The sequence below is a fragment of the Artibeus jamaicensis genome, unplaced genomic scaffold (genome assembly GCF_021234435.1).
Source record: "Artibeus jamaicensis isolate MK-2021 breed Jamaican fruit bat unplaced genomic scaffold, CSHL_Jam_final scaffold_614, whole genome shotgun sequence".
Taxonomy (NCBI): domain Eukaryota; kingdom Metazoa; phylum Chordata; class Mammalia; order Chiroptera; family Phyllostomidae; genus Artibeus; species Artibeus jamaicensis.
This window is the reverse complement of record NW_026522050.1, coordinates 5,257,717-5,271,328: the sequence shown is the minus strand read 5'-3', so window position 1 is coordinate 5,271,328 and position 13,612 is coordinate 5,257,717.

Genomic DNA, 13,612 nt, shown 5'->3' with positions numbered 1-13,612 from the left:
TGCAGACCATCAGTGTGCACTTGGTGCATCATAATCAGAGGGAGAACTTGAAGTTAATTGTATTTGGGCAAAAGGGGCCTTTGACCCTTGACCTGGACACCATATTTTAGAGTAATCACTATATCACAAATATACACAAAAATTTTTATTCAAAAACACATGAGCAACACTACCACTCGAAATCCAGTTCTCTGTGCTGACATAGTGCTACCTATAATGGTAAACATTTGTTCTTGTGATTACCACTGTTTGGACCCCAGAAAAATGCTTCTCCACATTTTAAAATGAAAGGCCACCATCAAAATGCCATGAAAATTTGCAGGTAGTGCCATTATTAAAACACTGTAAGAAAAAAAAAGAAATAATCTAACTTTCCAAATCCTCTCAGGTAACTTGAATGCAATATAGTATTGCATAAATTCCATGTTTCCACTTTTTTTGCATTCCCAGTCCTGTGTCTGGAGGTTTCAATAATAAAATAAGTAACCCTTCTGGCCAAGACAGAGGCATAGGTGGATACACTGTGCCTGTCTGCACGACCAAAAGGAGGACAACAAGAAATTGTGCTGCTATGAACATTGGGGTGCATAGGTTCTTTTGAATTGGTGTTTCAGAATTCTTAGGGTATAACCCTAGCAGTTGAATTGCTGGGTCATGGCCACACCACCCTGAATCCACCCAGTCTCATCTGATCTCAGAAGTTAAGCAGGGTCGAGCCTGCTTGGATGGAAGGAACTGCCTTTTGATCCAGTGATTCCACTGCTGGGATTATACCCTTGGAATCCTGAAACACCAACTCAAAAGAACCTATGAACCTCGATGTTCATAGCAGCATCATTTACAATAGCCAAGTGCTGGAAACAACCTAAGTGCCCACCAGTAAATGAGTGGATCAAAAACTGTGATACGTTTACACAGTGGAATACTAAACAGCAGAAAGATAGAGGGAGCTCCTACCCTTCACAATAGTCTAGATGGAACAGGAGAGCATTATGCTACGTGAAATAAGCCAGGCAGTGAAAGACAAGTTATGACTGATTTTTAGAAACCAAATCAGCTTTTATACATTCCTGAAATTTTCTTTCAAAGTATAGGGTACATAGAAAATCACTGGAATACTCTGTTGTTGCTACATTGAACCCTAAGTTTCACTCCCAAATTGTATTTTGCGTTGGGCCATTTTCCTCTACTCACTTAACCAAATTCCACATTACTTTATGATATTAAAAAATTTAAATTTACTATTTAAAAAAATTTTTGAGGAAACTCCATACTGTTTTCTACAGTGGCTGCACCAGTCTGAATTCCCACTAACAGTGCATGAGGGTTCCCTTTTCTCCACATAGTCATCAGCACTTATTGTTTGTTGATTTTTGATGAAAGCCTTTCTTTCAAGTGAGCGGTAGTATCTCATTGTGGTTATAATTTGCATCTTTCTGGTGATTACTGATGTTGAGCATATTTTCATATGTCTCTTGGCCCTCCGTATATCATCTTTGGAGAAGTGTCTATTCAGGTCATTTGCCCATTTTTATTGGATTGTTTGTCTTCCTGGTGTTGAGTTGTGTAAGTTCTTTATATATTTTGGAAATTTAACCCCTTATCAGATATATCATTGGCAAATATGTTCTCCCATACAGTGGGTTCCCTTTACATTTTGTTGATGATCTCTTTTGTTTTGCAGAAGCTTTTTAGTTTGAGATAGTCACATTTGTTTATTTTTCCCTTCTTTCCCCTGCCTGAGGACATACATGGGCAAAAATATTGCTATCAGAGATGTGTGAGATTTTACTGCCTGTTTTTCTTCTAGGACTTTTATGGTTTTAGAACTTCCATTTAAGTTTTTATCTATTTTTAGTGCATTCTTGTGTATGGTGTAAGTTGGTGGTCTAGTTTCATTGCTTTGCATGTACCTGTCCAATTATCCCAACACCATTTGTTGAAGAGACTGTCTTTACTCCATTGCATGCTCTTTGCCACCTTTGTCAAACATTAATTGACTATGTAGGCAGGGGTTGATTTCTGGGCCCTCTGTTCTGTTCCACTGATCTATATGCCTGTTCTTATGCCAGTACCAAGCTGTTTTGATTACAATGGCCTTCTAGTATAGTTTGATGTCAGGTATTGTGATACCTCAAACTTTGTTCTTCTTTCACAAGATTGCTGTGACTACTGAGGATTTTTTTTGTTCTACATAAATTTTTGGAATATTTGTTCTAGATCTGAGAAATATGTCATTAGTATTTTACTATGGTGTGTTGAATCTATAAATTGCTTAGGGTAGTATGGACATTTTAACAATGTTAATACCATCATTGTGTTAATACCAACACAAGGGCATCCTGATACAACTGACAATGCATTACATACAATACCTCCATCTGGAGAATATTGCGTTTTACCTCTCTGCTGGCAGAGAATGTAAAATCCCACACATCCATGATGCAGCTGGTTGCCACGTGTGTGGCGCCAATAGCGGTGTGACCCACAGAAATGAGTTAGTTCCACCAACTGTGAAGCTGTTTAGCCATCTTGGGAAAGTCCTCTCAAGAATGACATTGCAAAAATAACTCTTTCACTCACTAATGTTTATTGGGCATTTATGATATTCCAGGAACTCTTCTAATACAGAGATTTGGTCTTTTTAAAAGACACCATCACAATCCTGAAAAGCTTACAATCTGGAGGGGTTGGGCTGTGGGTGGTAGTGTGGACTTTCAAAATGTACAATGTGTTGTGGGGAAGTAAGGGGTTTACCATTAAGCCTGCACCTGGGAAGCCAGGGGCAGTTCTTGCTTCTGGGGCTCAGAACTCTTTATGATCATAAAAACTGGAATGACAGAATCTATGATCTGGAAGATAAATGGGGACTTTAATAAAACTGTCACTAGAATATACCTAGTCTGTATGGGTGGTATACGCAAATGCACTGAAGCAAGGAAGCCAGTCTCATAGTTTGTCACTAGCAAGGCATGAAAGGTGAGGAAATTCCTAATAGATGGCTCCCCTAGGCTAACTTCACCCACTCACACAGTTATCACCAGTGTCGTGTGGAAAATGGAGCCCAGAGACTAGAGCCTGGCGGACCCAGGGCCTCTGTTACAGAGGGGCTGTTTGCTGTGGCTCCTCCCTTGTCCCCTTTGCTAATCGTTCGTGAAGTCGGCTCTGAGGTAAGGTGTTCCCTGAGACTCTGGCTGTTTGCCTGGCCCTTTTTGTTTGTGCTGTGGTTGTCTCAGAGGTAAGACTGGTACCAGGGCAGTTTCTGGAAGAAGTAACAACAAGGTGAGGACTGAAGAGTGAGCAGGAATGTGCCAGAAAAAAGTGGTGGAAAATTCCAGACGGAAGAGAGACCATGTGCAAAATACTATTAAAAAGTAGCTTATGATTAAAAACATATATTACCAATTCAGAATCCCTGATTTAAAAAATAAATGCACTTCAGAAACAGCACAGACAGAACAATGGATTTTCTGGCACTGCCTCACAACCCTGCCACTGGAACCCAGGCTTTCATGGACACTGTGGCTTGTGCAAAAAGAAAAAAGTCATAATAATGGCTTTGGGTAATTAACCAATGCCAGCCCCATCTCTTCATAAAAAGGTAAACCTCCATAGAATGTAATGTTTATATTTTATATAGTTTAAAGAATGAAATTCCAGCAATTATAGAATTAAATATATAAGTTAGTGGGCTTTTTAAAAAATCTAGTTCATCTTAGAAGACTGTGGTAGGTTTATCACTCTCACTTTAGTATAAATCAATCCAATCAGATTGTTAAACTCCTAAGATCTGGCTGAAGTTATATAGATTAAATGAAAGTGTGGTATGAGAATAAAAAAGCAAAGACATTTTGAATTTTGAAGGGTAAAAAAGTCTCAGCTAAAAAATAAAATATACAGCTTAGGGTTGTATAAAAATATTGTAACTATATTCTGGTACTCAAAATGCAGAGGTGAATACGAAGGTGAAAAAGGGAAAGTAAATAAAATTTGCCTATTCAAAAATGGTGCCTCGGGCAGGTTCAAAAGAGGATATGCATCCAGGGTTTGGAGCTCAGGCCACCTTAGCACAATCTACCTGGCAGCTTCCCACACCTGTCCCTGGATGGCTCCATTAAGACAGTGATTCTCAAACTTCATCATGCACCTGGATTGAAGAAACAACAAGAACGCACAGAAAATAGGAAAGAGATCTTTTCAATATGACAAAAATAAGAACAAATATCAAGAACCACAATAAAAGTGAATGGATTCCTTTTTTTGTTAAAACATTGCTCTCCCATAAATTGGCTTCCACACAAAGTCAAGGAAGCATGTATTATTTCAGACTGCTATAATGAAATACCACAGACTAGGTGGTTTATAGAAATGTATTTCTCACTGTTCTGGAGGCCATGAAGTACAAGATCAAGGTGCCAGCAAGGAAGGTATCATTCTGAGGCTTCTGCTCTTGGCTTATAAATGGCTGCCATCTCTCTATGTCCCCACATGTGGACACAGGGAGAGCTATGGTCTCTCTTCCTCTGCATAAAAACCTTTTATCGGGGTGGGGTTGTAATAACACGAGAGGGTTAAAAATGGAAAAAAAATACTAGACCAGTAACTTTCCACCTTTTTCATCTCATGGCACACATAAACTAATTACTAAAATTCTGTGGTACCCCCCAAAATATATTTTTTGCTGATCTGGCCAAAAATAGATATAATTTTGATATTCATACCAGACAGCTATTGTTGTGTTGACTATTTTCTTTCCCTTTTTAAAATCTGACAGCCTAAAGGAAAAGAGGCCAGTGCCCTTGATTAAATAGTAGTCAGGTACTGCATGTTTTTAAATTGTATTTATTTATTTATTTATTTATCTTTAGAGGGGAAGGAGAGAGGGAGAGAAACATCAGTGTATGGTTACCTCTAGTGTGTCCCCCGCTGGTAACTGGCCTGCAGGGAACTGGCTTGCAACCCAGGCATGTGCCCTGACTGGGAATTGAACCACAATCCTCTGGTTCGCAGGCCTGCGCTCAATCCACTGAGCTACATCAGCCAGGAGGTACTGCATGTTTTCAAAATCCTTGCTGTACACCTGTGTGCTGTGGCACACTGGTTGGAAATTACTGTACTAGACTAATGTTGAACTGAAAACAAGGTAACAGCATCAATATGTAACAAAATAGAATTTCATCTGATAAATACAAAAGACTTCCATAAGGTAGGTCATGAATCTTCCTAACAAAAATGAAGCTACCAAATATTAAACACACAAGGAGAGATTAGTAACTCCTAGTGGGAGGATTCAAGACACTTTCCCTACCAAGTAACAGAGCAAGTTGACTTAAAAACCAAAAAAGAAGACGGCCGTTTGGATATACAGAATACCATTATAACTTGATACTTTGATGATCTTTGGTTATCTACTTATTTTGTGTTTGAGAACTGTACATCAGTCTATCTATTATGGTTGACACACAGGGACTATGGGAGAGAGGAGGGATATGCTGCCACCAGGGGGTGTGGGTACTAGTTTTTAAGTCTAGACATTCCCCCCTGTGATTATCCTCTATCTATTGGGCAAGCTTTGCATCTTGAGCCCCAGTGGCAGACAGCTATCTCTCTAGCCTGTGAATAAATGCCATAGCTGTCATGAGGCTTTGTTGCAGACCCTGTCCAGCAGAGTCTGCCTGTTGTGGTTTACAACCAGAATCAAGGCACAGGTGACAACAACCCTGTGTGAAAAAAGAGAACAGGCACGACTACTCTCTCAAGGGGAGAGTGCCTATGGTGCCTCGGCCATTCCCTCAAGAGGGGAGTGCCCCAACCCTTGCCTAGACAGGCTTTTATTGTTTTCCTGGGGTCTTACATCATAGAAAGATTTATCATCTATCACATAGAACATTATTGTCTACATTCTAGGTACAATCAAGGAAATAAAAATAGCATGCAGAGGGGGATGGCAATGAGCTCATTTGCTCTGTCCTTGGGAGAGCTCACACAGGCTTTGGAAGTTACCTTGAATACAGACAATATACATTTGTTGCTTTAGACCAGGGTGAGGGAGTTTTAGCAAGAGCAAGCCATAACAGTCTGTAAGTATTTTCTAGGCCTGATTCCCACGGGAAAACTCGGTTTGAAGATCTGGCTCCTGCCCACCACTTTGCATCTGTAGGTTTTCCATACAGACCTGAGTCACATTTGCCTGGCCAAGACAAACCGGTCCCCTACGAGGCTTAGGACAAATGAGGGTGTAAGGATGGAAGAAAGGCAGGGTTGCCTAGATGGACCATGATGAAGGCACACCTTAGGCTACCTCCCATCCACTTCTTATTCTGTCATCCCCAAACTTGAAGGATTTTTACGGTTCCCATCTCCACGGTGTCTGCACCCACAACGTGTTTCCTTCAGGCTCTTTCATCTGCTCAAAATTTCTGGTTCAATGACAATGCTTTTTTGTTTTGTTTTGCTGTTGTATATTTACTTTGTTTTTATTTCTTTTTATTTTTTTCATTACTTAATATCATTTTTAGTGTGAAGAAAGCAGACACATGTTTGGATCAGTACCTTTTTTTCCTTGAAAATTTAGAGTTTTATTTTTTTTTGTAATTTTTTAATTTTTGTTCAAGTACAGTTGTCTCCATTTCCCCACCACCACCTTGATCCCAACCCTCATTGTATCACTTCCCTCCTGTTTGCCTCAGACACTTGTCACTGGAATCAGATGAACCTGGGCCAATCCTACTTTACCACGGACACCAACTCCTCTCAAATACTACATCAGTCTCAGGCTTTACATAGGAATCTTCCCTTGACACAAAAAAACTCTTATTTTTTTTTTTGCAGTGGTTCTGATTTATTTTTATTTTTTAATTGTTGGTCAAGTGCAGTTTTCTGTCTTTTACTCCCATCCCAGCCCACCCAGCCAGCCCCACCCGTTCCCTCCCATTTCCACCAAAAGGACTCTTCTTTGACCTCCACTGAATGTTTCAATTCAGGAGTACAGGCAGCACCAGAGTGGATCCCAATGCACTGTCTCAGAAGGTGAACTTGCTGCACCTTTGCAGGGTACAGGGAAGAGACAGTGGATTAAAGGAACAGTTTCTTCCTTACTTACCCTGAAGGAGCTCTTATTTCCATAAGGAAAAACTAGGGATAGTCCAGCAAAACTTCTTGGCAGCTGAGCCTTGCATTGTTGCCAAGAACAGCCTGTGTGCCCAGAGATGAGTTTGTTTTTTTTTTAATTTAACGAGATGCTCAGAAATGACAATCAAAGTGTTTAAATCTCAGTAAGGGCCCCAAGCATTCAGAACACTCTGTCTTCCCAAGGGCCTTCTCCAGAACCTGGAGACTAGCTATCCACCTGCCCCCTCACACAGACACACACACACAGAGCTATCGTCTTTGGCCCTGATCTCATCTAAAATCAGTCCAAATCTTTAACTCCCTCTGCCCCAAACTCATGTGTTGTAGTACTTTTGTGAATCCCTTTTTGAGCATGCTCACAGACCTTCTAAAAATTATTCAGGAGAAATATATCTGAGGTAAAACTTTCCATCTCAGGCCAGATCAGCCAATCTCATGCACAAACACTGAACTGCATAGTTGCTGCAAAAATATATAGAAAAGGATATGTATATGTATATGTGTATGTATATGTTGTTGGTATGTGGCATTATTCAGTTGGCTCTGACTCTTGACAACCCAATGAATGAGTGATGTCCACTAACACAATGACTGGACAACAGGACTATTCAACATGTCTGTAGAGTCATAGATTATCTCTGGAAAGGTTAAATGTCCAGAGAATGTAGTGAAATTAATTTATTATACCTGTGTATGCTTTTTCTACTTTTGAAAAGTATACTTTGTCTATTCAAAAGATAGTGTTTTCCAAAAAGGATATTGCCTCCATTAAAACTTTATTAATTCACTTACTATTATATTCCCTTGTTAAGCGGTTATTAAATCAACTGAATTTTTTCTAGTGTTCATGGTCGAACTCAAATTTCTCTCTTATTGTATGAAATGATGTACCAGCTCTTCTCCCTCTGCTTTCTCTTGCATCCCAATAAGATGATTCTTTTTCCAAAAACAGTCATTCCTCTATTCTTCTCCCTCCTCAAACCCAGAAGAGTGACCAGATGAGAGACAAAATGTTTCTGGTCCTTTCCCCTGCTCTCTCTGAGCCCAAGCCCTGGATATTTGAGTTCCATTATCATAGAACTCCCCTTTCATTGAATCACTTCTATTTAAAGAATCCTTCTCTAACCAATAGACGTGTGGGAAAAAATGCTCAATGTCACTAATTGTCAGAGGAATGCAAGTTAAAACCACAATGACAGTGGACAACTGTAATACCATAATGAATAAAATAGACTTAAAACAAGGAATCCTGGTGGTGAGGATGTGGAGAAAAGGGAACCCTGGTGCACTGTTGGTGGGAATGCAGACTGGTGCAGCCACTGTGGAAAACAGTATGGAATTCCCTCAAAAAATGAAAAATGGATCTGTTTACAACTCAGCAATTTCATTTCTGGGGATTTATCCAAAGAAACACGAAATACTAATTTGGAAGAATATATTCACCCTTATGTTTACACAGTGTTGATAACAATGGCCAAGCTATGGAAGCAGCCCAAGTGCCCATCAATAGATAAGTGGATTTAAAAAAAGCTGTGGTAGATTTGTACAATAGAATAGTACTCAGCTATAAAAAAGAATAAAATCTTACCATTTGTAACAGCATGGATGAACCTAGATAGAGGGTATCATGCTTCTTTAAATAAGTTAGCCAGTGAAAGACAAATATCATATCATTTCACTTATATGTGAAATCTAAAAAGCAAAATAAATTAACAAACAAAATTGAAACAGATCCATAGATACAGAGAGAGAACTGGTAGTTGCCAGAGGAAGGGGTGTTGGGGCACTGGGTGAAGGAGATGAAGGGACTAAGAAGCACACATTGGTAGTTTCAAAATAGTCATGGGGAAATAAGTAAAGCATAAGAAATGCAGTCAATAATATTGTGATAACTGTGTGTGGTGCCAGTTGGGGTACCAGAAATATTGAGGGGAATACGACATAGAGTATATGATTGTCTAACCACTAAGCTGTACATCTGAAAGTAATGCATAATAATTTTTTTAAAGAATGCTTTTTAAAAACTTTTAAGTACACATTCCCAGAGGGTCTATCACTGTCCACTTAGATTTAACTATATATATAAAATTTGCCAGATTTTTTCTCAACTGTTTACTCTCTGTTTTCTCTGCTCTCAACTCAGGCCTCTGCTCCTATTTATTTGATGTTTGGTTAGACTTCTTACTCTGGTATTTTCCACATGTATGTTAGTGATATGATTTCTGAAGTCTTCCAAAACCACAATGCCTTTCATTGATCCTGGGGAAACCCAAGTTTTAGGCTGGCCAAATTTTACTGTCTCCATTATACACATGAAGACACTGAGAAAGAAGAAAGAACGTAATCTGTTCGAGGTCACGCAGCTAGTCAGAGGTGAATGAATGACTGACACAGTGGGGGTTTCAGACTGGAATTAACAATCAAAATCATAGGATAAAACACAGCTTAACCCAAGTTCAAGTTTAAAGAATGCTACAGGACTGCAAAGAGCTGGCAGAGCATATGTCTTCTCATCAGGAGGGCTGCAGTGACCCACGTGAGCTTCCAGTTCCAGCCACAGTGAGGAGTATGCTTGGCTGCTGGGTGTGAGGCTGGTGTAGTGTGTACCATCTCAGTACAGAGAAGCAAGTTCATGTCTGCACGCCCAACTTTATACCTTACTATAAATGCTAGCTCTTGATAGGTCATGCTAGCTCTTTGATGGGAGGGGAAGGTGTGACTGGTTCCCATCCACAGTGTGGCTGGGTCCGTGGATTATAAGCCCTATGATAAATAATCTCTATATTACATTATAAATCATATAATAGAATAACTTCTCTGTGTAGGTTTCTCAGGATGTTCTCCTTACATTACAGAGAAATTGCAATCAGAGAAGGTTCCTCATTTATCATTAGTTCAGGATACAGTTTTGGCAAGAAGTCCAACCCAGGGTCAATTCTTAGGTGTCCATGGCTCCTATATAAGCGAAGGGAATTGGATACTGTGGGGACAGGGTGTTCAACCATTTCATTCACTCCTTTCTTTGGAGGCAAACCCAGGTATGGAGGTTAGATTTTCTGGCTCCTAGCCCAGAACACTTTGTACAACCCCACAAATGCCTAAAATGAGAAGATGCTGAGAGAGAAAAATGGCAGCATCATTCTTCGAACTATAATTGAATCTTACTGGAGGTCTTTGCATATCAGAACTTTATTTTGCTACCTGTGGTGATGGGGACTGAAAATGTGCTATTTCTCACTAAAAGTCAGAGAGAAGAGGGCGAGAATGCAGATAACAAGGGTAGAGGGAAGGGCTGGGTGATTCTGGCCCTGAGGACTGCAAGAATTAGGAACCAGAAGGATGGCCCACCTTCCTTCTGCCCCCACCCCAGCCCTAGCAGTTGCTGGGAGACCCTACACAAGGCTTTCCCCCTCCATCCCCAATTCTTTAGATTTTATTGCTTTCCTCTCATGTTCACCAGTCTTGAAAGCACCTCCCCACTTGGGGCTTACACTTTGATGCCAAAAGACAAAACCTAAACCAATCATCACATTTACTATCCATCAAAATGTAGTGCAAATTAGGATAAGGGGACAGAAGGTGACAGAGGGGGAGAAGGTAACATGGTACAGAAAGTCGTGGGGGAGGCCGTGCTGCAAACCTTTTTCTGACAGAGACCTGAATGAAGCAGGGAGAGAGTCAGGCACATTCCTGTGGTCGGGGGTCCCAGACTAAGGAGCCCCCAGGAAGGGCCCAAGATGATCACTGGGGTGAACAAAGAAAATGCTTGAAACCCCATTAATATCTTTATCTGAAAATAAGAAATGAAGTGTGCCTGACATTGAGGATACTAATTTTAAAAGGAAAATATAATTCAAGTAAGGATATATGGGGTAGATGCTCAATTTGTTAAAAATTGTAGGGGTGGGAAATGAAAAGTTCAGAGATTCCTACTGCCTAAGGCAAGGGTAGATTTTCTCCTTGTCTGTATCTTCAGACCCCAACATATTATCTGAAAAAAGTAAGTATCAATATCCGGTGTGTATCTTTTGAATCTCCCCTACTTTACAGCAGAGTCCCTATCCTTTTGTATTTGTATAGCAACTAGACCCATGTCTTGCAGGCAAGTCCCTCACGAAGAACAGGTGAATGGATGGACGAAGGAAGGTTCAGTGTGGGGAGCAGTGATTCACCTGGCTCATGGTATGAAAACGCCAGAAAGACAGCCTCGGCACACTAAAGGACTCTGGGCTTGGCGTCAGACATGAGATAAAATAACCCTTGGAAGCACTGCCCATGGACAATCGATTTACCTTGTTTCTTAATCTGTGAGACAGGAATTGAATTGAATAGAAAGCAGGTAAAATGAGGCAATCCTATAAAAAATTCCAGAGCACAATGCCTGGCATTTGGTGGATCCTTCTTATAAGTTATCTCCCTCTCAACTCTCTTCACCTCCACTCCCCCACAGAGCCAGAAATAACAAGCACCAGGCTGGCTTTGCCCCCAAAAAGGTTTTTACAAAAACCCCAAGGACCCAGACTGAAGATGAGTTTGCCCAAAGATGGATGAGGTGGCCCTTAGCTGAAAAGAGGGTAAATAGGAAGAAAAAACAACCACCATGAGCTGTAGCAACTTTGGACTAACACGTGCACCTTCAGGGAGAACTAGACACAGCATCTCCAACGTGCACGTCTCCAGACCGATAATCAGAGTGGGCAAACTGACACCATGCTGCCATTGGCCATCAGGAGTGTCAGTCCTCACACAGCTCCCTCCCACCTCCACTCCCTGTGTCTCTCCCAGGCCTATCAGATTTATCTTCTGGTGCCATCTTTAGGCCAAGCCCAGAACTCCAGCCGTCCTGAAGAAGCCTTTGGTCACAGCGAGTACCTTTGACTTCACGCGCAGGGCACGGTTTAGGTGCTGTGTTAGCAAACGCCGGGGTGGTCCCTGAAGCTGCGAATTAGAGAGCCGGGGCGCTGAGGCAGGGTCACAGAGGGATGTGTGTGTGGGGGGGGGGCAGCGGGGAGCCGTACAGGAAGGTACCCTCCTGTGTGTGTCTTCTTTTCTTAGCATAGTTGGGCCACGGGTCTGTATGGGAAGGTTTGCCCGCTGAGGCTTCAGGGCTGCCCCAAAGCTGGTTGTTGGAAGTTTAGAGACCCTGCCTCAGTCCTCTCTAAAACAGAGGGCAGCTTCTAAGACAGGGCGGGGTGACCCGTCTGAACTCCTGGAAGGAGAAGAACAAACCGTGGGTGTGTGCCAATGGTTCTGCTTTTGACACGGAGAACAAGAGATGCTAACCCACTCCAACTGGAAAATAAGGAATGAAGCAGACGAATGCACTTAATGCTGGAAGCCCAGGGAGGGTCAGGAAGGGCCAGGGAGTGTGCGTGGGAGGGAAGAATACAGATCTCAAAAAAAGCCAGAGAGAGGGGCTTTGGCCCATGATGATAATGCTGCTGGCCATTAAGAGAGACGTATATTTGAGGTAAAGTGAAAATTAAAAGAAAAACCGTTCACAGAGAGATATTACCTCAGCAGAACACAAAAACGACTGCCTTGCTCGAAGATCCTGTTTCTTAGGTGACATGTATATTTTTAGTGCCTGCTGGATCACTGTTGTCTGTAATGATCGTCCAAACAACACATCCTTTCTGCTAATCCCAGAGTCTCCCAGCACCTTGAATCTAGCTCATGTTGAATGCTTCTCTTCCCTCTTCATTACCAGTCAATGTCGCTTGAACTAATTAGTGAGATGCCACTTGAGGTGGCATCTCCCATTCCGGCGTTAAGGGTAAAGCTGACCCACACGAAGGAGCCAACGGCCTACAGCCGGCTGGGTCAGGACCTACAGGTACAGAGCAGATGTCGTGGCTGTGCCCTGAGAGCTTTCACGCAAACCCACGACAACTTGGCAGTAAGACAGAACAGGGAGGGTTCAAGGAGGCTGTGGAGCCCCCAAGGAAACGTCACCTTCAGCTGATGTTTATGTGGAGCAGATGAAATTTTTCAAGTCCCCAGGAACACAGTGTTTACCCTGAAAGGCCACCACTGCCCATCCCCTTGGAACCATGGACCTTGTTAAGTGTATACAGTAAATCTTCTGCATTTTATTTTAGTGCAGCAAGAATACACTCGGCCAAGTGGCAGGTGGCGGGGCAATTTTACGGTTGTTAATCCCATAAACTGGTAGAAACCACTACGTGGCTGGTAGAAGCGGGAATGCATCGAATTCAGTCAGGGACAAGCCAGTGCCTTTGGGAACTGACTGCTTCATGAATCCCTGGAAGTCACCATACCAACAGGAGAATTACTGACACACACACTCACATGTGCACACATACACACCATTCATGTAATACACAGCAGCCCCTCCCTCAGACTTCCCCACATGAGTTAATGCAGACTATCTTTTGCTTGCGAAAGGCAAAGCCCAGGAGTCATCCAAGAGCCCTCTTTCTCTCTCATTTCTGGAACACCATGCCCACAATTACACAAT